General features: G+C 42.7%; 1 long non-coding RNA gene across 1 annotated transcript; it reads left to right on the forward strand.

Annotated features, from left to right (window-relative positions):
- The first annotated feature begins 12,585 nt into the window (after positions 1-12,585).
- LOC310767314 lies at positions 12,586-14,219 on the forward strand. The gene is made up of 3 exons (XR_014550866.1): positions 12,586-12,633; positions 13,629-13,778; positions 13,882-14,219. It is a non-coding gene; the product is annotated as an uncharacterized lncRNA (long non-coding RNA).
- The last annotated feature ends 8,266 nt before the right edge of the window (positions 14,220-22,485 follow it).

Raw genomic sequence — 22,485 nt, forward strand, 5'->3', positions numbered from 1 at the left:
CCGGCTCCCTCGACCAATAAAGCGAGATGAGCGCTGCAACCCCAGAGTTGGCCACGACGGGACCTAATGGTCAGGGGTCCCTTTACCTTTAAACTGCACCTACAAACTGGGTGGGTATGGGTTCTGGAGTTCACCCATGTCACCTGTGTTCATGAGCCACTTCTTTTGCTCAATATAATCCAGAAACGGGACTGCATGAATGCACAGCAGTCAGCAGCTTTCTTCATCCCAGGGATGCTTGCGGAATTTATCTTTCTGGATTCCGATTTGAAGTGGCCTCATCTGCACCTCCTGCACTGATTTGTGAATCAGAACTTAGTTATCCACCAGCTTTCGCACTTCTGAAATATTGCAATGCAGTTCTCCACTAAAAAGAAGAAGTAAATTGCAGATTGATGTGGAACTGAGACAGAACAAATTTATGAGTGAGCACATGCGATGGCAACACAGTCCAGAAATAGACTGATTCATCTGCAACCATTTCCAAGAGTGTCTACCTTTTTTACTCCCTCGCCCAACATATTACTACTTACTGCAGGCACATAAATATATCAAAGGCAATTTGTTCCCTGTGTCCTGGATGGCAGAATACATTTTCTCTTCCCAGCAAAAGTTTGCATTTTCATTCAGTGTTTTATCTTCGGGTTCAGCTCCTATTCTTTTCACCAGCTTAGCAGAAGCTGTTATAGTGCATATATCACAAATATTTTACAGCCTGTAAAGGGAGTCATGTACTGGATTCTGAACAAGCCGTGAGTTTGATGATTTGAGCTTAGCCATATTTTCAACATCCAGGTGTTGCTAAGCCATGGCCTTTCAAGTTTATTATTCTGTTATCAAATCTAGGAGGAGTAAGATAATTACAGCCTATCGACCCAAAATAGCTCTGAAGTGTTGGCAAATATATTCTTGTTGCGAAGTTACATAAAGTGCTCTTTGTCAGCTTTATGCAACAAGTGTTAACTGACATACAACATGCAGGGGAAGGCAGCCTCATAAAAAAAAATAGCTTAAGAAATAATTGCAAGGTGAAGACTTTGGGCTGTGTGTTATGTGGGCTGATTTGGCATTTGGAACATATAAATAATATCAAACATGTTAAACAATCCAGATGAGACTTTTTATGTGACAGGCAAAGCTCATAAATATATGTGTGTATTTCTTATAAAGATAGGCAAAGCTTCCCATTTCAATTGTGTTATCTTTTTAAACACAGAAGCATTTGACTGGCTGAAGGCAAAAAAGATCTAACAAGAGGTAACTGAGCCTTCCTGCATAAGTGATGTTGCATAAATGCTCTAGGAAATTTCTGTGAACTTTAATTGTAAGCCAACAGAAGGGCAGTTCTTCCGTTGTTTTTATCACCCTTGCAAATAGTTCTTAACATTTTTAGACAAATATAATGAGTGAGACAAATGATCAGGAAAACGTGCTCTGATCCAACAGTATGAATCATGCATTCAGATTAATGACATGAATGTGTTTTTCCAGACTGAAAAGCCCAAGCCAAAAGATGGGACTCTATATACAGTGATCAATAGCTTCATTCATCTATTTGGGAGTCAGTCAGGCAATGGAGGGTTGGATTTAGGGAGGAAATGCTGTCTAACATCCACTGGGATGAGCAGCTTAGGCTGCAGTAGATCTCAGCCAGCTGATTCCTGACTCAGCTGACCCAGGCCCAGTTCAGCTAAAGTTTCGCTGGCATAATTTGATTGTCCTGGCACAGCCAAGACTCAGCCAATTGCAATCCGTTTTTGCAAGCCACGTGACTTTCATTGAACATCTGAGTTTAAAAGCAAACTAAAATTGCACCAATGAATACAGCTGTATTTCTTTTCAATACATTTGCCTAAGCCACATGTTCTTCTCATGACTGATGAGGTTCTTCGGTCCGGACAGATATCTGCTTTTGATGACGAAACAGTTCGTGTTCTGTTTCAAATTCAAGATGCTCTTTTCATGCATGACATAAATCCTAAAGTGCACGACAGAAGATAATTCATGATGGGTCTATAGAAAAGTCCCACATTGTTTTATTTCTGCTGAAAGTAAGAATGGGGAAGAAATTCGGTTGAGTCCACATTTAAAGGCAGACTTGCCAAATTCATATTTACTGAAACAATTCACAGACTGAAACATAACCATATTTCAAAATTCACACTTCTCCAAATGCTGCAATGCAAAGTAATGTGTACAATAATATATATACTCTGTAGAGCAAGGTGGGCATATAAAAGCAAAAATAGCATACGAACATGCATGATAGGGAGAAATTCTTTGCAAAAATAACCACCAAAAAACAAAAGAATGGAGAAATATTGAGAATTTACGTTCACTGTAGCACCAAATCACAAGTGAATTTCTTATTTTTGGTATATATTTGTTGTTTAGTCGTCTTAGTTGTGTTCGACTCTCTGTGACCCCATGAACCAGAGCATGCATTAGAAACTCACTTTCTTCTCAAAGCTTCTCTTTTTTATGTTCATGGAGTTTTCTTGGCAAAATATTGAAGTGGATTGCCAGTTCCTTCTCCAGGTGCATCACATTTAGTTTAAGCTCTCGGCTATGACCTGTCCGTCTTGGGTGGCCCTGCACGGCATAGCTCATAGCTTCATGGACTTATTCAAGCCCCTTTGCCATGACAAGGCGAAGGGGTTTGGTATATATAGAATCTATAAAAACAAGTCAGCAAAGTAGCACCCTACGTGCCAGGATTAAAACCCCAGAATGCTTTGGGATGGCGCCATTGTGAGCATCGGAAAGAAGCAAGCCCTTCTTCATGAAGCTCTGAGACTGCCTCTGGAATCTTATGCTCAGGTCTGGGCACCACATTATGAAAGAGATTAGGAAACTGGAGGTTGTTGATAGAGAAAGTAAGAGAAGAAACTTGAGTTAAACAGAAAGTTGTGGAGAGATAAATGTGTTGTGCCTTGGCAAACTAATTGCAGCAGCTGTTATATGGCAGTTATCTAATTAAATATCTGAAAAGGTGTAGAAGGCAGAAGAAAAGGTAATATTTTCTCTTCTGTGGGGAAAAAAGAATAATTTGTCAAGAGAAACAGTAATGTAGCATTGTAGTAAGCACGTGTGATGGAGGGCACAAGGAGAAGGGGGCGACAGAGGATGAGATGGTTGGATAGTGTTTTCGAGGTTACCAGCATGAGTTTGACTAAACTGCGGGAGGTAGTGGAGGACAGAGGTGCCTGGCGTGCTCTGGTCCATGGGGTCACGAAGAGTCGGACACGACTAAACGACTAAACAACAACAAAGTAAGCACGTGTAGAAATCTGTTTTCCAGTTTCTCAAAAGATTTCTTCCCCCATGAAGGAGGCTTATGGTTTGGGGCCTCATTTACAAGATGCTGTATAATTGATTTAGAATTGGGTGGGTGCAGGGTTGAGTTTACCTTGCCACTGTGAGGTGGCCTAGTGTGGTGTGTGTTTTATTTCCATATTCTTTTTTTCCCCCTCTAGGGTGAAAAAGCTCCAGGTTTCCTGATCTGAAAACGCCTCATGTTTTGTGATTTGAAAAAGCCCCAGGGGTGGAGTTACCTTACGTTACCTCCACGCAGCCTTTAAGTGAAGTTCAGGAAGCCAGATTTCTCCAGCAATCAATGTACTTGCTGACTTTGTTTTTGGGAAAATTCTTCCCTTTGCCTTCTTTAAACACACACTCTCACTCACACACTTCACAATGATTTATGTAAAAGTAAAAAGACTTCACTTAAAAAAATAACCATGAACAGATGTCAGGACCATGGGAGATGGGTCTCCATGAGATGCCCAGCTGAAGATAATATGAGGTGTTCAGGAAGTGTGGACACCTGGGAAGACTGCAGAAGGCAAATGACCAGAGAAATGATTTGTAGAATTGAAAGCACACTCACAAAAAAACAAGTTATGCCCCACCTGAAAAGCGTTTTGCTGAAAGTTTCTCTTCTCTCCTTTTCAAGGTGCTTTCTTATCACGTTAATTGATGGGATTGTTAAAATAAAATACAAATACATTTGTACAGCTGTAATTGCAGACTTTTGCTGAAGGGGATTCCACTCACCCATTCTTTCTTCAGGATAGATAGATTGCATGGACAGGCCCTGTTTGGAATGATGTGTTTAAGCCCTGGCTTATATTAACGGATGCCAGCAGATGACAAATTAGCCCAAGGCTTACCCTCATGCCCTCCAAATTGGCATCTTGCTCACAAAGCCTATATGCAAACCAGCCTTTAGAAACTGGAATGCACTGTCAAAATTAGGATGAGGTTGCTGGATGCCATATACAAATCCAGGCCTGGAATGATCTCCAACTCTGTGTTCTCGTTCCCATGGTTCGCTTCTGGGTCTAGGGCTAGCTGCAACTGGTGGGTTATACTCATGCCACCACCAAAATTAGTGCTGGGTCCAAGCTATAGATAGGACAGGAATTTGGTGAAAGTTCCTGGGAGGTTTTTGGTTTTTTTAAGGATTTGTGCAAATTCATCCTAAAATATCTGGACAACAAGGACAGCAGGACCCTCTCAGTAGTGGCGCCCGCCCTGTAGAACGCCCTCCCATCAGATATCAAGGAAATAAACAACTATCTGACTTTTAGAAGACATCTGAAGGCAGCCCTGTTTAGGGAAGTTTTTAATGTTTGATGTTTTATTGTGCTTTTAATATTCTGTTGGGAGCCGACCAGAGTGGCTGGGAAAACCCATCCAAATTGGGGGGTGGGATATAAATAAATTACTGCTACTACTTCTTCTTCTACTACTACTACTACTCTAGTCCTACGTGGTAGAAACAGCCCTCCCTTGTACACCAACCAGATAGACCTCTGTAAGTTCTGATAGGATCTGGGCACAATCTGTAGACTGCAAGAAAACAGCCAAGGCAACATCAGCATAAATACACGGATCCTGCAAAAACTACTAAGAAAATACTGTCCTGGGCCATGTCTCTCAAACACAGGAAGTCACACTGTTAGTTCACCTAGCCCAGGATTGTCTACAGTGTACAGCAATGTCTCACCAGGGTTTCAGACAGGGGACATCCCAAGCCATATCTGGAGAGGCTGCATGGGAACCTGATGCTGTACCGCTCAACTACAGCCATTCCCTGGCCTATGGGACATGTCCAGGTAGGATCGTCATGTCACCAAATCTCTCCCATTCTGAGGACACCAGTCCTTATAAATTCAGGATTGTAAAGTTATTTGGAACTCTAGACTTGATGCCATGGCATCAGTGTCCCCAGTCTTTGTCACAGGCTACACAAGGCCACATTTTTGGCTGGGGTGTCCCAGGGGGCGATGGTACTTGGCCAGCAATGCAGCTGCAACAGCTGTGCTGCTGCTTGAAGTCACAGGAAGACTTTGTTGGATAGAAATAAGGCAAAACGGGGAAATCCTTGGCCACCTTGTAAGATAAGACAACATTTTTTAACACCCCCCCCAAAGTGCATGTGTGCCTGGGGGAGATATTTGTCCCAGCTTGAATCCAAATATGAAGCGTTTTGTCTTACAGCTGATTCAAAGCCAACCTGGGGATTTAACCACTGAGACTAGGTTTCCCCTTCCCTTTACCATGAAATCTTTTCAGTTTTACATTCATCTCCCCCCGCCCCCTTTCACCAATCTCCCTGTCATTTTTGACGTTTTCTTGAAACTGATCAAAAAGGTACTACTGTGAAACAATGCATGTTTTGGGGAAATATACCAGAGATGGCACGACAGGTTTATGAAAAATACATACCGTTGAGAGGGGTGTTTGTATTTATTTATATGCATGTACATTGTAAAACGTTAAAAACCATCAGGTGCATTTTTAAAGTTGCGCTCCATATTTATTTCCAGATTACCGCAATCAATATTTCACACACAAATCCATTCGAAGATTTCCCTCTCCTAATTATTATTGTCTCAGATTGAACAATCGCTCCTCTGAACCACATGTAAAACTCAGGAAATTCACAAATAACTGTGGTTGCTGAAAGTTTTTCTTTAATATCCTGGAACGAACACTTAGCCAGATGTCTGAGTCAAAACTGCTTTTGTCAATCTGAAGTGGGTTGTGTTGGTTACAAGGAAAGTGTGCTTAGAAAATGACTGAGCTGCTCAGCAAAGAAGTTGGGGAAATTGCTCCAATTAATATATTCCCAGTGAATTGCAGTCGGTTAAGCCACTCTAGAGGCAGTACTGTGTTGCTGTGTTGATACTGCTTGGCAGTGGCTAAGTGTGGGATGAGTGGGGAAGGCCTTATCCTGTTGTGCAAAGGTCTCTTCAGGATGCAGTGGGCCCATATCATTATCAGCAGCAGAGACACAAGCCAGACATCCCTGGTTGCCAGAAGGTTGGCCTTCTGCACACTGCACGTTCTTCATGCTGCTACCATACAGAGGGTCTTTATTTTTGCAGCAGGAATGATGTCCATCATTGACAATACATCCTATGCAAAAAGTCTGCACAGCTGGCTTCCAGTGGCCGATTCTAAAGAAGCAGGCATATCTTCCACAGAATGCACCTGAAAGCAAATGTACAAAGGAAATTCCTTTATGTTCCACACATTCCTGTTCATGGTACTCACATCCTGGGTTGTGGCTCATAAGACACAAAACCCATTTGTTTTCAGTGGTTAAGCAACCTACCAAACTACAATGTGACCCAACATACAGGCCACCAATCATATATTGTGACCAGACAGGTGTTGGATCAGGGGAATGCTGTGGACAAAGTGTATCTTGATTTCAGTTATGCTTTTGACAAAGTCCCCCATAATATTCTTGCAAGGAAGCTGGTAAAATGTAGGTTGAACAGGGTAAACAACTCTTTTAGAACTTTAATTTTGTATTTATTTTGTAATTGTGACACTTAGGAGAAAGTCTGACTTTGTCAGAGACTGTTTTGAGCTCCCAATCAGCACAAATCATTACAAATCAGTTTGGGTCAATCCAGTCTGCTCTGTTGTGATTTATAGCTGCCTAAACCCAATCTGGATTCAATACAAATTGACCTGACTCTGTTCAGGATTTGGGCAAAGTGGTTGCACAGCCCTAGTGTCTACTCTTACTATTCTGTCATCACTATGTCAATACTATTTTTTTAAATCGCATGTTCTTATCACAATTATTTTTATGCTTACTTTACTCTAGTATGGGTATTTCTGTACTTAGCTGGAGTGCTGCACTGTAAAATTCAAAGAAGCACAAATTTCAGTGTTTGCATATTGTTTCAGGAAGAGCAAATTAGGTGGGTTCACTTTTAAATGACAACTGAATTGAATTCCTCTGACTGTATGTGTGTCTCTTTCTAAATATAAATATCTATTCGCTAGCTTCTTTCTGCAGTCCCAGGCATGTAGCAAAAAGAGGAGAGTTCTCAAACTACAGGCACACCATGATTTATTGCTGGTGAGCTGCACTTGGCTTTGTAGCTCACTGTTTCTGCATGCTTAAGCTGGTCACATCACTTAACTACTCTTCTCAAGACAGCAGACACATGAGTGCTCTTCCCTTCCTTTTATATGTCAGCTGAGAGGATTGAGATCACCACCTGGATTGCAAACATATACGGGGTTCACACTGCCAACCTCCAGCCAAAATGGAGAACCTATTCCATATGCCTCTGCTGTGAGCAACATTTGCATTTGTAATGTCATCTCCTGTCATCTCGAAATCTCGCCTGGCACATTGCCTTAGCTAAATAGCTGGCTTTCAGAGCAAACAAAGCAAGGCAACCGTGCCAGTTTGGCAACATACTGCAGGCACAGCAGATTGGAAGAAGCTTCCAGGAATCCTACTAGCTGCCCAACTAGCCACAGCTGGAATCATTCAAACTCTCTCACACCCAGCAGGGTGACCAAACCCTCAAAATCCCTCTTCTCCCCTTAAGTACCTGGTTATTATGAACACACTGGGACTGTGGAACTGATAAATGGACTTATTTAGATTTTTAAATCCCCTCTTTCCCTAAAGGCTGAGTGTGAGGCAACACATATCTGAAGTGATGAACACATGCATGTGTGTATGGATGTAAACATATTGGATGTAAGAGTGGTGTAAGGAAGAATTGGGGAGAACTCAGAGAGTGCCAGCAAACCCAAGGCCATGTGCCCAGAGGATGGAGAGGCTTTCAGTCCCAGGAATATGAATTGGACATGAAACACTTTCTCTTAATCCAGCAGGCATACTGGCCCAGTGTCTTCCGAAGTTATGGGAAATACAGTCAGTTGTTAAATCAGCAAGTTACAAATATTGCAGAACATTAGCAGGCTGGAACCCAACACTATTTGTGCATCACAAGAAATGAATTAATTCAATTTCTTTCTTTCTTTTTGTATTATTATTTCTTAAATTTGTCTGCTCCCCTTTATCCATAGATCTCAGGGCAAGTCACAACATAAAATTACAATCTTAAAAAAACAAACAGACCATGGAATACATAATAAAATTAAGAACATCCCCCCCCAAAAAAAATTGCCCCCTCCCACAACACATTTAAAATGACATTGAATATCAATCAGCCAAAGCCCTGGTTGAAAGAGGAACCTTTTTGCCTGGCGCCTAAAGGTGTATAATGAAGACGCCAGCCGAATCACTGCAGAAAGGCCTGTTATCGTGTTGCCACCCTCTGGACCTCTCGTGGAGGAGGCACACAAAGAAGGTCTCAGAGGATGATCTCAAGGTCCAGGTAAATTCATTTGGAGAGAGGTGATCCTTGGCATCTTGTGGTCTTGAGCCATTTAAGGCTCTTAAACCAGCACTTAGAATTGGGCCTGGAAACTAACTGGCAGCCAGTGCAATCAGGCCAGGAATGATGCAATGTGCTCAATCTTGCTCCAGTGAGCAATTCAAGGCTCTCAGGAACCCCAAATGATCTATCCACAAAAGAAACCATCTCTACATGATCTTGCCTCAGTCTATGCTGTGCTTTGTCCATTCTTCCATCATATAAACAGATCATCCAATCACTCCCGTTACCAAAAGACAGAAGATTTACCTGTTTTCAAAGGAGGCTGCCCATTGTATCTATCCATATCAGTGTTCTCACCCCTTCAGACTGAGAGTTATGCTGAAAAGAATCAATAATCTTTGTAGAGCCACTGATCTGTTACAAAAGAAGCTTCCATGGATGAGATTCCTGGAAGCTTCCATCAGATGCACCAGAGCTCTGATGGAGTGGAATCCAGACCATGGAAGCCTCTACTACAAGAAATCTCAGGGAAGATATCTTCCACATGTTGCCATGCTCAAAAAGTGTCAAAACACAGGAACACGGTGTCTGTGGTCCTCAAAGGGTGGGTATTATTTACGATTTTAATGATCTAGTGAAAAGAAATATTGATTGTAAGAGTGAAGCGTACCTCCAAGTTTAATTCAGGAAATAATGATCCCCAGGCTGCCTTGTGCAGGGATCAGATTTTTAACCCACCCTTTAGAGGAGATAAGCATGGAGGGGAGGCCAAGTTGGCTTTCATGCCTTGTAGAGCTCAGCTAATGAAGGAGAGTTGCCATCATCTCTCACCGCTGTCCATGGTGACTGGGGCTGCTGGGCTCAGCAACATCTGGGGTTCAACAACATCTGCAGAGCCACATGTTCCCCATCCCCATTGTAATGGATCGTCCTTACTTGTTTTGATTTTCATTTTATGTTTTGGCCATTCAGATTGTCGTTAGCTGCTTTTTATGAGGGAATGTGGAGTAGACAGGTTTGCAATTAATAAGGAATGAACATGTAATTGGCCCATATAAATGATTACTGGGTTTTGACAAATGGAATGCTCTTGCACAACGGCATTTGAAATTGTTTTTCACAGAAACCTCTGGAGTACAATCTTTCACATATGAAGTCGTTTTGGTGGACTTCCTACATAATACAGGCACTTTTATATCTTAGGAAGAAAACCACCGAGATGTGGAATCTTAAGAAAATTAATAGAAAGGATGCTGTTTGCAGAGCCAAATTGTCCTCAGAATAAATAGAACGCAACCAATGCTCATTTTTACATTCTTGACCTGGCAAATATATATGTATGTATATAGTATTAGAACAGGAAATCACAGTCTGAAACATCGACAGCCTCCAAATCAAAAGTACCCATGAACAGGACAAAATATGACCATGTGTCACCTACAATATGCATTTTTTTAATTTAAAAAATGTACCCAGTTTAATGTCTACCCATAATGCAAAGCAGACTTTCTCATTATTTTTATAGGCTTTATTGCTTTCATGTGGCCCACAAAATGGTTTGTATTTTTTGTTCAAATGGTAAAAATAGGCAGTCTTTTCCACAAAGGATTGTGCATTATTGTCACAACTTATAAAATCGGGAACGGATGATGTTGCATGTGTGTATGTTTTGGAAATAAGCAACAGTCAACATGTAGCCAATTATATTTGATCATTAAATTACCGTATTTTTTGCTCTATAAGACTCACTTTTTCCCTCCTAAAAAATAAGGGGAAATGTGTGTGCGTCTTATGGAGCGAATGCAGGCTGCACAGCTATCGCAGAAGCCAGAACAGCAAGAGGGATTGCTGCTTTCACTGCACAGCAATCCCTCTTGCTGTTCTGGCTTCTGAGATTCAGAATATTTTTTTTCTTGTTTTCCTCCTCCAAAAACTAGGTGTATCTTGTGGTCTGGTGTGTCTTATAGAGCGAAAAATACGGTATTTAACATCTGAGACAGGGAACCAAACACTATTCATTGTGTTAAAAATGGTTCACAATGCAGATCTCTGTGTGATGCAAAAGATTTCAAAATCTTTCCCTCCCACCCACCCACCACAGTGCTTGACAGATGGGTGAAGAAAATACAGGGAGAAAAAATAGTTATATTCTGGTGTTCTCCTAATGACTTTTATTTGATTTTTCCAATGGGTGATGGGAACTGAAGACAAACAACATCTGGAGGGAGAAAGGTTAGCCATCCCTGATTCATAACGTTAGTGAATGATATTCTGATATATACGCCACTGAACTCCAAAGTGCATTTCTGCTCCTAGAAAAGTGCTGTAATCATCATGAGAGGAGCATGTAGGGCTTTAACTGCTTATGAATTGCTGCTTCCTGTGTTCCATAAAAGTTTGATCTAGTCTGAAGACACCAAAAGCAAGTGTCCCAATTCTCCTGTTATTCTAAGCAGGCACACATGATATAGGTGCGATGGTCATGGGGGGAAGTTTGGTGAAATGTCCTAATGTGCCAAATTGGGATCTGCATGAACCTAATGACCCCACCACTGACTTACATGATCAGTTATCATACCAGCTTGAAACCAGGCTTAGCCAGCCAGTGTCGCTTTGACATGGACCCATGAAGGCATGATAATACTACATTTATTTACAAAAAAAGGGAAAGAAATTACAGTGAGATCACTTACACTAAATTCTCACAGAGCTGGACTGGAAGTTTACATGCAGAGTAGCTTAGTTTTATCCAATGTCCAAGTCGTATGTGTGTGTTTTTGTATTTTTATGTACTGGAATCTATTTGTGGGTATTTGGACTGCAGTGGGTTTTTGTTTTGTTTTTTTAATGGCATCCTCAAAGAGTCCAAGATCAGGCCCCTCTCCAGGAAATGGACTGACTCAGGGTCCAGCAGATCTATGCCCAGCCCTGGCCTTCTCCCATAATGCCCCATTCAGATGGCCTTCGCTGGCTACCTCTGATGGGACGCTGTTGGCGGTAGCTTCTTGGTTGCCCGTGCTTGCATTTGGCGGGTGTTCTGAGAGCCTCCAGACCAGGAGATTCCCCACTGTTAATAGAGCCTGGCAGAGGGACTCCTCTGCCTATTCCTAACCCCCTACAGCAATGTTGATGGGAGGGGCGGGGTTGATTGCTCTCTAAGTATACATTCGTAGGATCAAGTTGACAAAGGGTCCATTGGCAGTTGCTCTTGTAATTGATGTAGTTATACTAATAAAATAAACTAAAACCCTGGGAAATGACTTAAAGTTTCAAGCCAGCCCTAAAGTTTCACGCAAACCTCTGAGCATGCCAAGATGTGGATTGAGTGAATGTTTACTTCATTTTTTCCAGTGCGTCAGTCAGTTTGTGGCATTTCCCATATCTGTATATTGAATTTAAGAGCTACATTGTCAAGATCGCTGGTTTACAAGTCAAGGCCAGGATCCATGAGTCACACATTGTCCACTACCATCATTTTCTTTCTTTCTTTGTTGTTTAGACTTGGGGAAGGGCTTTTGAGAATAAGATGATGGAGGGGAAAGAAAGACAGGCAGGTACATAAAAATGAAGTGGGATCCTTATTGCATTTTCAGATTAAAAGTACATCTTGAGATTGTAAAGACTGAAGGCTAGAGGGTATATTCTATAGGTCACTTGTGCTGCAAAACACTCAAGCATGCACTACCAACCTATTCATAGACAACCTTTCCTCCCATTTTTCTTTTTCTCATCACCCTAAAAACAGGAAACATTGATGCAGTGGTACAGAAACATTGGGCGTCATTCAGAATTGGCTTACGTTTTCTCACATTGACACTGTTGCAAACAAGCAAATATGACAGGTTTTTGGGCATTGTGACATCGATACATTCCCAAGGTGATCCCTGATTGGCTGGGATCGTGTTGTAAGGATGAAGAAGTCTTGATGGAAGACTAAAAAAAATGCCCCAACAGCTGTCCAGAGGTTAGAAAATATTAAAAAATGGCAATCTTTTGAGAGTTTGGCCAAATGATTCAATGCTTCCCAAAAGCTCCTTTTTAAATCCAAAAGTGTTCATCCATGATCAGTCAAGGCAGCCCTAATGTTATATTTCAGAATGTCTTTTTCCAACTTCTACTTTGTGGACAACAAAGAGAAATGATGTGTTCTGATGGAATGGCATTCTCAGCCCCCCGCCTTGTGAAAATGTGGTTGCTTAAGGTGACTGCACATTGCAACTGTGTGATTTGCTGTTTACCAATGAGCAAGCGAGGGGAGCCCCAAGTTTTTTAACCTATCTATCCTGATGGGTAAAGTGAGCATTTGACAGGATAATCACATAAGTGGCTTGGCCCAATGGCCAATTTGAATAAGAAATGATCCAGCTCGCATCAGGGAGCACACTGAGAGTTGTGTGAATTGGCCCTCGCTTTCTAGTGGAACACCTGCAATAGCACATCTCTCCGAAATGCTGCCTGCCAAAAAAATCGGGCCATTTGACTCACTAATGAAAGGAAAAAGGAAACAGACACAGATCTTTGTGTGTGTGTGTATAAACAACAAAGTCAAGACCAATGAGGAGAACCAGCATACCATGGAAATGAAGGGATGGAGGGGTACCAAAAATGGGCACTGCACATGTTGTATGACAACAGTAATAAACATTTCACACGGAGAATTATAGCTGGGTTAAGTCTCAAGGAATGTCCCACAGAGAGAATAGGTAAAGTGATACCTTTCCCAAGAATGAAAAACAAAAATGGCAGTGATGAAAAGCTATGTACAGTATGATCTGCATGGCTGTATGGATATGAGGCATGGAATATTGACATGGAACAGAGGGGGCGGAAATGGGACCAATTCAGATGTAGTTTTCTTAGGCAGATGCTCAGAATGACTAGTATTATTCTATAGCAGTGTAACCCCTGAAGGCTTTCCGCTGCTGCATTAACCATTTTCTTCCACTCTAACCCTTCCAGATGTAGGGTATGTCAACCAAGAGAGGTGATACCTTCGAAGTTATTTACGTATTATCACAGGCTCCTTGACTTCTTCAGGATCTGGCATGTTTTCACAGCCCCAGACGCAAGTGGAGGAGGAAGGAAAAGGAACAGATGAAAGGCTGGAAGGTGAGCATCTCAGGGATGAAGGAAGAAGGTCCTTCTCTTGTTACTCCAGATGCCAGAGAGGGTGAAGCAGATCTACCAGCTCTCTCCCTTGCCCCTCCTACAGATCACAGAGCCTCATGTGCCAGAGAGAGGAACTCAACAGGAGGTGGCGACAGAAGAGCTGGAGGAAGAGGGGCAGGACACAGTGTTGACACTGAGAACCAGGTGCTGCCTTCAAAAGTGGGATCAGATGCACCCAGCCAGGTGTAATGTTTGTGTGTACGCATGGCAGAACCATAGAGAAAAAGCATAAGATGAGTGAGCTCATCCTACATCATCTTTAATAGCTTGGCGGAAGAGGCATGTCACCAGTCAGGACATCTTCATAGCTTCTAGTTAGGTATGAATCTCTTGCCTTGCTCATATACCATGGAATCTTGACTTCTAGATCTTGTGCTTGCTGCTGAGCCTATACTGCTATTTAGAATGAGCAAAGATCTCTTCTTTATTTTCAGCTAAAAGTTGTTGTCCTTGTATTTTGGGACAGGAGCCTGACACATATCTTAAGCAAAATCATATGTCTCAAGGCTGAGGAGCCTTATGCCTGGGGGCCAAATGCAGCCCTTCAGATCTCTCTACCTGGTTCTCAAGAGTCTCTCTAGACCAGGCAAAGGCAAACTCAGCCCTCCAGGTGTTTTGGGACTACAACTCCCACCTTCCCTAGCTAACAGGACCAGTGATCAGGAATGATGGGAATTGTAGTCCCCAAACATCTGGAGGGCCAAGTTTGCCTATGCCTGCTCTAGACCTTCCACCTTCTCAAGGCCAATCCTGCTCCATGCCCTCCTCAGGTGCTTTTGCTTGAAATGTCTTCTGTTTGTTTGGATGAAGAGAGGAACATGTACTGATTTAATACTGTAGTCCAATTGTGATTTTATTTAGAGCAAAGATTACTGAAGACAAGCTCTCTTGGTCCACTTTCGTGACTGGTAAGCCAGCTGTAACAGGATGTAGGCACCGTTCAATATACATTAAATAGTTCAGCTTGTAGAGCTTTTCCAGTTCAACTATTTCCCAAAAAGAAACAGCTCATCTTGTTTACAAACTAGTCTGACTTTGGAAATCAGAGTAGTCCTCAGAAAAACCATCGCTCCCAAAGGATGCTGGAAACTTCTCCACAACTACTGTCCTAACAGCACACAAGAGAGAAGGAAAGGAGAAACCCAACCTCCCTCTTCACATTAGTCTTCCTCCATTGCAGCTGGAGTGCCAACATTGCTGCTATCCCTGTGCTACCCCGTAACTGTAATATAAAAGGGAGAGAGATGAGGGTTTGGAGATCAGGGAGCTGGGAGGAAGAGTGTTTTGGGCATCGTGGCGGCTGGGTGGGTACGCCTGGAATTTTATTCTGAGTCAGAGAAGAGTTTGGGGGCCTGTAAAGCTCACCAAAACTTGTATCTGTGCCCACATTTGGAGATCTCTGCCAGCATCTTCCATGCTTAATATACACTTTTTTATTTGATTTTGTGAAAGTCCAAATCAAATCTGTAGGAGTTTCCAATTTTTTATTTATTTTAATGATAGTAATGGATGAAGAGTAAGAAATAATGAAAAACACACTAGGCTGTATCATGAATGCAAAAATCAAATTACAGAGATATTCATTGGTGGCCTTCACAGGAGCCCCTAATAAACATGTTTGGCCACCAGTGTTCTTCAACGTAGCTGTGCTGATGAAGAGATAGAGAAACACAGGAAGCTGAAATAGACTAAGACAGACTACCGGTCCACCTATCTCAGCATTGTCTCCACTAACTGATGAGTCTATCTCTCGGGCATAAGAACATAAGAAGAGCCTGCTGCATTGACCCAGTGGCCCTTCTAGTCCAGCATCCTATTGTGATAGTGCCCAATCAGATGCCTGTGAGAAACCAGCAAGCAGGACCTGAGCAGGACAAGAGTGCTCTCCTCTCCTGTGAATTCCAGCAACTGGTAGTCAATAGCATTACTGCCTCCCTAGAGACACAGCATAGACCTCATGGCTGGCAGCCATTGGTAGGATGGCTGGTAGCCCTACCTGGAGATGACAGAGTTGAACATGGGATCTTCTGTGTTCAAAGCAGATGTTCTATCACTGAACTACATCCCTCTCTTCGGGTGCTTTGGAGAGTGTTAACATACAGGAATTTTTTACCGATCTGTACTGTTCTAGACATCAACACATTGTTGCCATCAAAACATTTCAAGAACCACCATCAACAGCTTTTAATGGCTAATGTTTTTTTTGCAGCAACTCTAAATCCAGCCTCATAAAACCTTAAGTGCCCAGATTAGTTTAATGATGAAGGTTTTAAACAATGAGAAACTACTGACGATTAAGAGTGTGATTCTGATTTATGGAACCCAAAGGCATGTGTAACCTCAAAAATTTCTCATTAGAGCACATGTTTAATCAAGCCAGGCATTTGCAAATCTGCGTGACATCTATCTTTACACAACATGACAATGAAGAGAGTCTGCCTCCCTTCTGAATTTCATAACTGGTCTCCCAGTTTTGCAAAAACGGTGGTATGCATTTCTCTTTAGCTTGGATTTTATTTCCTTTGCATTAGAAGCTGCAGAAATCATCTGCAACAGCCTACAGATGAGGAGTGAAATAGCAGCTCACAACGAATCTACATAGTGTTCACATCCTCTATTAACAATAATTAACCACCCATTTTATATACAGAAAATACTGTCATGTGGCCAGCTTTGGCTGAGACAGCATCCTTCTCATTCTCATGCCCACTTCCAGAGTGGCTTTTTCCACACAAGATGAATAGCCATAGGTCACTGGCAGAGCATCTGCTTTGCATTCAGGAGCTCCCAGTTTCAATCCCTGGCTTCTCCAGGTAGGGCTGGGGGAAAATGCATCTCTGAAAGCCTGGAGGGTTTCTGCTAGTCAGTCCTACACTAGGTGGACCAATGGTCTGGCTCAGTATAAGGCAGTTTCCTGTGTCCACATCCCAGCTTTTATAATCCCATGTTTGCATGCCCAGGCACAGCACCACCTGCTTCTCACATCTCTAATGGAATAACCAGACAGGACAACATAAAGGTAAAGGGACCCCTGACCATTAGGTCCAGTCGTGACCAACTCTGGGGTTGTGGAGCTCATCTCACTTTATTGGCTGAGGGAGCCGGTGTACAGCTTCCGGGTCATGTGGCCAGCATGACTAAGCCGCTTCTGATGAACCAGAACAGCACACGGAAACGCCATTTACCTTCCTGCCAGAGCGGTACCAATTATCTACTTGCACTTTGATATTCTTTTGAACTGCTAGGTGGGCAGGAGCAGGGAGCGAGCAATGGGAGCTCACCCCATTGCAGGGATTCGAACTGCCGACCTTCTGATCAGCAAGTCCTAGGCTCACAGCACCACCCACAGCACCACCCACATCCCTACAGGACAACATATTTGGGGGCAAATAAGGCCATAACCTTTATTGATTACAGATGTTAGAGGTTTAGCATAGGCACAGAGTATAACTGTTGACTTCCAGCCTGCCTGCTGGAAGTATTTCCTGGTTCAACCCAGCAATGATGGAGTCCTAAGACATGCATCAAATAAGAATGCCTCTGTGGGATCGCCGTCTTGAGCAGTGCTGTGGTCCAAGACCCCGCTGTTATTATTTGTACTGTATTTGTTAGAAGATGTATTTTACAAAGAATAAATTGTACTGGGGAAAAGAAAACCTATGTAATGTAACAGCTGCAAAATCTTGTCTCCAATTCAGGTCACAGAAATGCTGAATCATTGCCTTTTCAATTGGTTAACTCCCTTTAAAAGTGAGGATGTGTGTGTCTTATGGGAGGGATGGGAGTTGAAGGTTGGCTGGTTGTTTTGCTGTGTATGGAGACTCCAGGAACACACTGTTGTGAGGACAGACAAAGGAGTTTTAGAAGCAAGAAGCAAGAAAGGTGCTCAAGGGAGAGAAACACATTTTTGGACTTGATATGCATAAATACTATTGCTTGTTAATAGTTGCCATTCTGCAAGTAAAGAGTCCTCTTCAAAGTTTTGTGTGTGGAGTCTACTTCATCACTAGGGCTTCAAGGGTAAAACCACTGTATCACTCTGCACGACGCAGAAAAATAGCCAACACCCACCTGGGTGTCTGGGCAAAATAATCTCTTCCCAGATCCCTTTAATGGGAAACCCTTTCCCTTGGAGGGGCAGGCAGAGGCTACAACCTTCCCTCCAACCAAGACTAAGGCATACCCAATTCCAATCCACCCAAAGTTGTGACAATTGCTATGAGACAGGCAAAAACCAACCGATGAGAGCCAATTGGCCTGGTTGGAAAATTCCTGTCTGGTCCTGAAAATGGCAGCCAATGAAGTCCATAACAAGGTCAAGCACAAACAAGAGAAACAAATGGAGGAGGGTGGGAGATCTGGTGATGACCTGGGTGCAGAGGTCAGGGAAGGTTTATTTATGTTCCCCAGGAGCGGACCCAATGGAAATCTGAAGCTTGATGATGAAATGGGGGGGGGGGGAGTTTTGTGTGAAATAAACCAGTTTCAGTGGAATGAAAAAGAGCAGGTGAAAATGTGAATGAATGTAAGAATAGACTGAGGCGCACCCATCCATCCATCCCCAAATGCCACCCAAAGGGAGAGGGCAGGAGTGAAAGCACATTGCTTCAATGATGGCGGCTCTGCATGGTGTAGTGGTTAAGAGCAGTGGACTCGTAATCTGGTGAACTGGGTTCGCTTCCCCGCTCCTCAACAAGCAACTGCTGGGTGACCTTGGGCTAGGCAAACTTCTCTGAAGTCTGTCAGCCTCACTCATCCCACAGAGTGTTTGTTGTGGGGGAGGAAGGGAAAGGAGATTGTTAGCCACTTTGAGACTCCTTAAGGGGAGTGAAAGGAGGGATATCAAGTCCAAACTCCTCCTCCTCCTCCTCCTCCTCCTCTTCATCTTCATCTTCCTCTTCCTCTTCCTCTTCCTCCTCCTCCTTTACTTGCTCCACTCAGCACTCACTCACTTGGCTTCAGTATAGGATAATCTGTAAATACGATCTAAAGTTCCTCAACTCAGTCTTCAAGACTGTGAATGTCTAATGCTTAAGCTAAAAACATTCCCCCTCAAAGCATTCTCCCTTTCAAAATAGATGAGCCACAGCATTTCTGTAGATTGTGGTGGCTTGAACTGCAGAACTTCCTCTTTCTCTGGAATCAAGAAAATCACCACACTTTCCAGCACAGAGGACTTGGTCATAGCTTAGTGGCAGTGCACATAACTTAGTCTGCATGCAGGTTCCCAGGTTTAGTCTACAACATTTCCAAGTAACAGTAATGGGAAAGGCTTCTCCCTGAAACCTTGGAGAACATTTGCCTGACAAAGTATACTATAGTAGGTATTGGGGGGGGGGTCTCTGCTTTTTAAGATGTTGTCTTATGCAGAGACATCACCTTGCCAACAAAAGTCCATATAGTTAAAGCTATGGTTTTCCCAGTAGTGATGTATGGAAGTGAGAGCTAGACCATAAAGAAGGCTGATCGCCGAAGAATTGATGCTTTTGAATTATGGTGTTGGAGGAGACTCTTGAGAGTCCCATGGCCTGCAAGAAGATCAAACCTATTCATTCTTAAGGAAATCAGCCCTGAGTGCTCACTGGAAGGACAGAACGTGAAGCTGAGGCTCCAATACTTTGGCCACCTCATGAGAAGAGAAGACTCCCTGGAAAAGACCCTGATGTTGGGAAAGATGGAGGGCACAAGGAGAAGGGGACGACAGAGGACGAGATGGTTGGACAGTGTTCTCAACGCTACCAGCATGAGTTTGACCAAACTGCGGGAGGCAGTGAAAGACAGGAGTGCCTGGCATGCTCTGGTCCATGGGATCAACGAAGAGTTGGACACGACTAAATGACTAAACAACAACAACAACAAGGGAGATCTGAACAGACTCTTGGGTTGGGGTATTGTTTAATATAAATAACAGCAACACCCCAAAACACTTTTCTGTACCTTTGTCTAAGGTCTTATGATTTATGTGGAAATTGTTCGGTTTGGTTTTGTGCTTTTTGATTCAATAGTCTATTGTTGTTTCAAATGAATCAGGTTATGATTATCCAAGATGTCTCCCTTGACAAATATCAGTCATCCCTCTGGTGTGACTAGAGCTATTTTTATCTAAGCCAAGCAAATGAATCAGTCTTTTTTATGTGTGTTACAAAACTAAACTCAATACAGTACAAACTAAACTGTAAAACAAAATGTATTTTATCAAACATTATTCTACAAGCTTTGGGAAATAAAGTAAGCCACTTGATTTTAAGTGGAGCTTTGACTAGAAAGCCATAATGAGATATAACATGTGCTTTAGCACCTGCTCTGCTAAGGAGGTTGCCATAACATCTGCCACACTTGGCAAAATTGCCTGGAAGTATTTACCTGGAAGAAGGAAGTACCTTATTGACAGCTTCAACTGGTAAGACTCCAAGGACAATTTATAGCTGTCCTCTCTTGGTACCCAGAAAAGAGGAAACCTCATCTCCCTTTTCAAGTAGAGATTAAGTTCTTTCCTTCTGGTTAGTGAGGTGATTATTGCTTTGGAGGAATTGGGGAGGGGAGGGAACCATATGTGGAAACAATCCATCTCTGAAGGCAACTGAGAGGATCCTGGAAAGAAGCCCATCGTGTGAACTATAATTCATGTATTTTCTAAGGCTGATCAGCAAGCTCTACCTTTCTGCTTAAAAAATGCAAGCCTTTTTCTGCCTGGACAGCACAGAGAATATCCATGCAATGAAGTATCTGAAACAGTCATCTATTAAAATGCTGCCTTCCTGATCTTCTGCTTCCAGAACCATTCCAGATGTTTCATAAAAGTGGCAAGCAAGCAACGTATTTATTTACCTTCTTCTGAGTCAGACCAGCCGGTCTGTCCAGCTCACAAGTTGCCTAATTTGTGGTAAGCTGCTATGTGAACATATTTGAAAGGCCGGTTCAAATGCCTAAAATATTAATAAATAAATGATAACTTGGACAAAGGGCAGCTACCTATTGTTATAACAGGAGATACTTGAACCTGACCACCAATGAATATCATTCCCAGAGGCTTTGGAGGATAGTAAGACAGTGGAGACTGGACCTTTTCAGAGAGGGAGGGGGTGCTTTGTTTATTTATTTATTTAGGCATGCCAATATTGTGTTTGCCTTCCTCAAAAATTCCAAGGCAGTTTACAAAATCATTTTTAACAGCTGTATTTAAGCATCCAAACAGACAAAGATCAAGCTTCAAAACCACAGTAAAGACAGCAGCAGACAAGTTCATTAAATCTATTTTAACCAAATTAAAAACTATTGAAAAGCTACTCCAAAAGGGCCTAGGAGAATAGAAAATATCTTTGCCTGTTGGCGGAGCAGTTTGGATAACCGCACCACACCCTTAGAAACTCACAGGACTTTATGGAACATGCTCACCAGGGATCCTCGCCTGACACGTATTACATTGAGGTTTCAGGCACTAAGTCAAAAACCATTTTATTTTGCCCATGGTTGTGTGTGTGTGTGTGTGTGTGTGTGTGTGTGTGTGTGCAATCAGATCTCTGTTTTGCTGCTATGGCTATTGTTCTAGCTGCTGTTATTTTAGAATGATTCTATGTTTTTGGAACGGTATAATGCTGCTTTTATTATTCTCTTGTTGCCTTTGAATATCTTATGGTTGGAAACTGCCATGCAAATTCTTTGAGTTTAAAGGCAGGGTGTAATACTCCAAATGAACAGAAAAATAAATGGCTCAGACCTGAAGCCATCAATATACAAAGCTCTACTTGTACACAATGACTCCTCTCCACAATTTCCATCAATAAAGCTCATCCATATCCCAGCAGATACAGAACTCCCCATATTCAATACCTGCACTGAAATCTCTTGTCAGGATCATTGTCAAGGTGTTGGTGGATCAGTTAAGACAACTTCACCACACCCTCGGAAAGCTGCATGAGTGATTGGATTCCTGCACTCTTTGGCAGACATAACTATCAGGCACTGTTCATTGTCTCCAGTAGTATTATTTTTTACATATTTGATCCCAGGTAAGCCCCTTCATTAGGGACACGGGTAGCACTGTGGTCTTAACCACAGAGCCTAGGACTTGCCGATCAGGTCAGCTGTTCAAATCCCTGCAACGGGGTGAGCTCCCGTTGCTCGGTCCCTGCTCCTGCCAACTTAGCAGTTCGAAAGCACGTCAAAGTGCAAGTAGATAAACAGGTACCGCTCCGGCAGGAAGGTAAATGGCGTTTCCGTGCGCTGCTCTGGTTCGCCAGAAGCGGCTTAGTCATGCTGGCCACATGACCCGGAAGCTGTATGCCGGCTCCCTCGGCCAATAAAGCGAGATGAGCACCTTAACCCCAGAGTCGGTCACGACTGGACCTAATGGTCAGGGGTTCCTTACCTTTACCTTTAAGCCCATTCATTGGCTTGTAAGAAGCAAACGGAGGACAATGGGGAATTCATTACAGCCATTGGATGCTCCTAGACTCAACACTGCAGCTAAGTTCTGAGAGCAACAAGAGCACCTTTCAACAACCCAGTTTGGCCAAAAGATTGTACCCCTTTCTGCTGAGAGGTCACCCATAAAGGCTGCCCTTTATGGTGTTTTGGCAGACTCATAAGATGCAGAATCTCATCATAATTTCTAACAGAGGTAGGATGCCAACAGCATATTACCTTG

The sequence above is a fragment of the Podarcis filfolensis genome, assembly GCF_964270895.1.
Source record: "Podarcis filfolensis genome assembly, chromosome: 7".
Lineage (NCBI taxonomy): Eukaryota > Metazoa > Chordata > Lepidosauria > Squamata > Lacertidae > Podarcis > Podarcis filfolensis.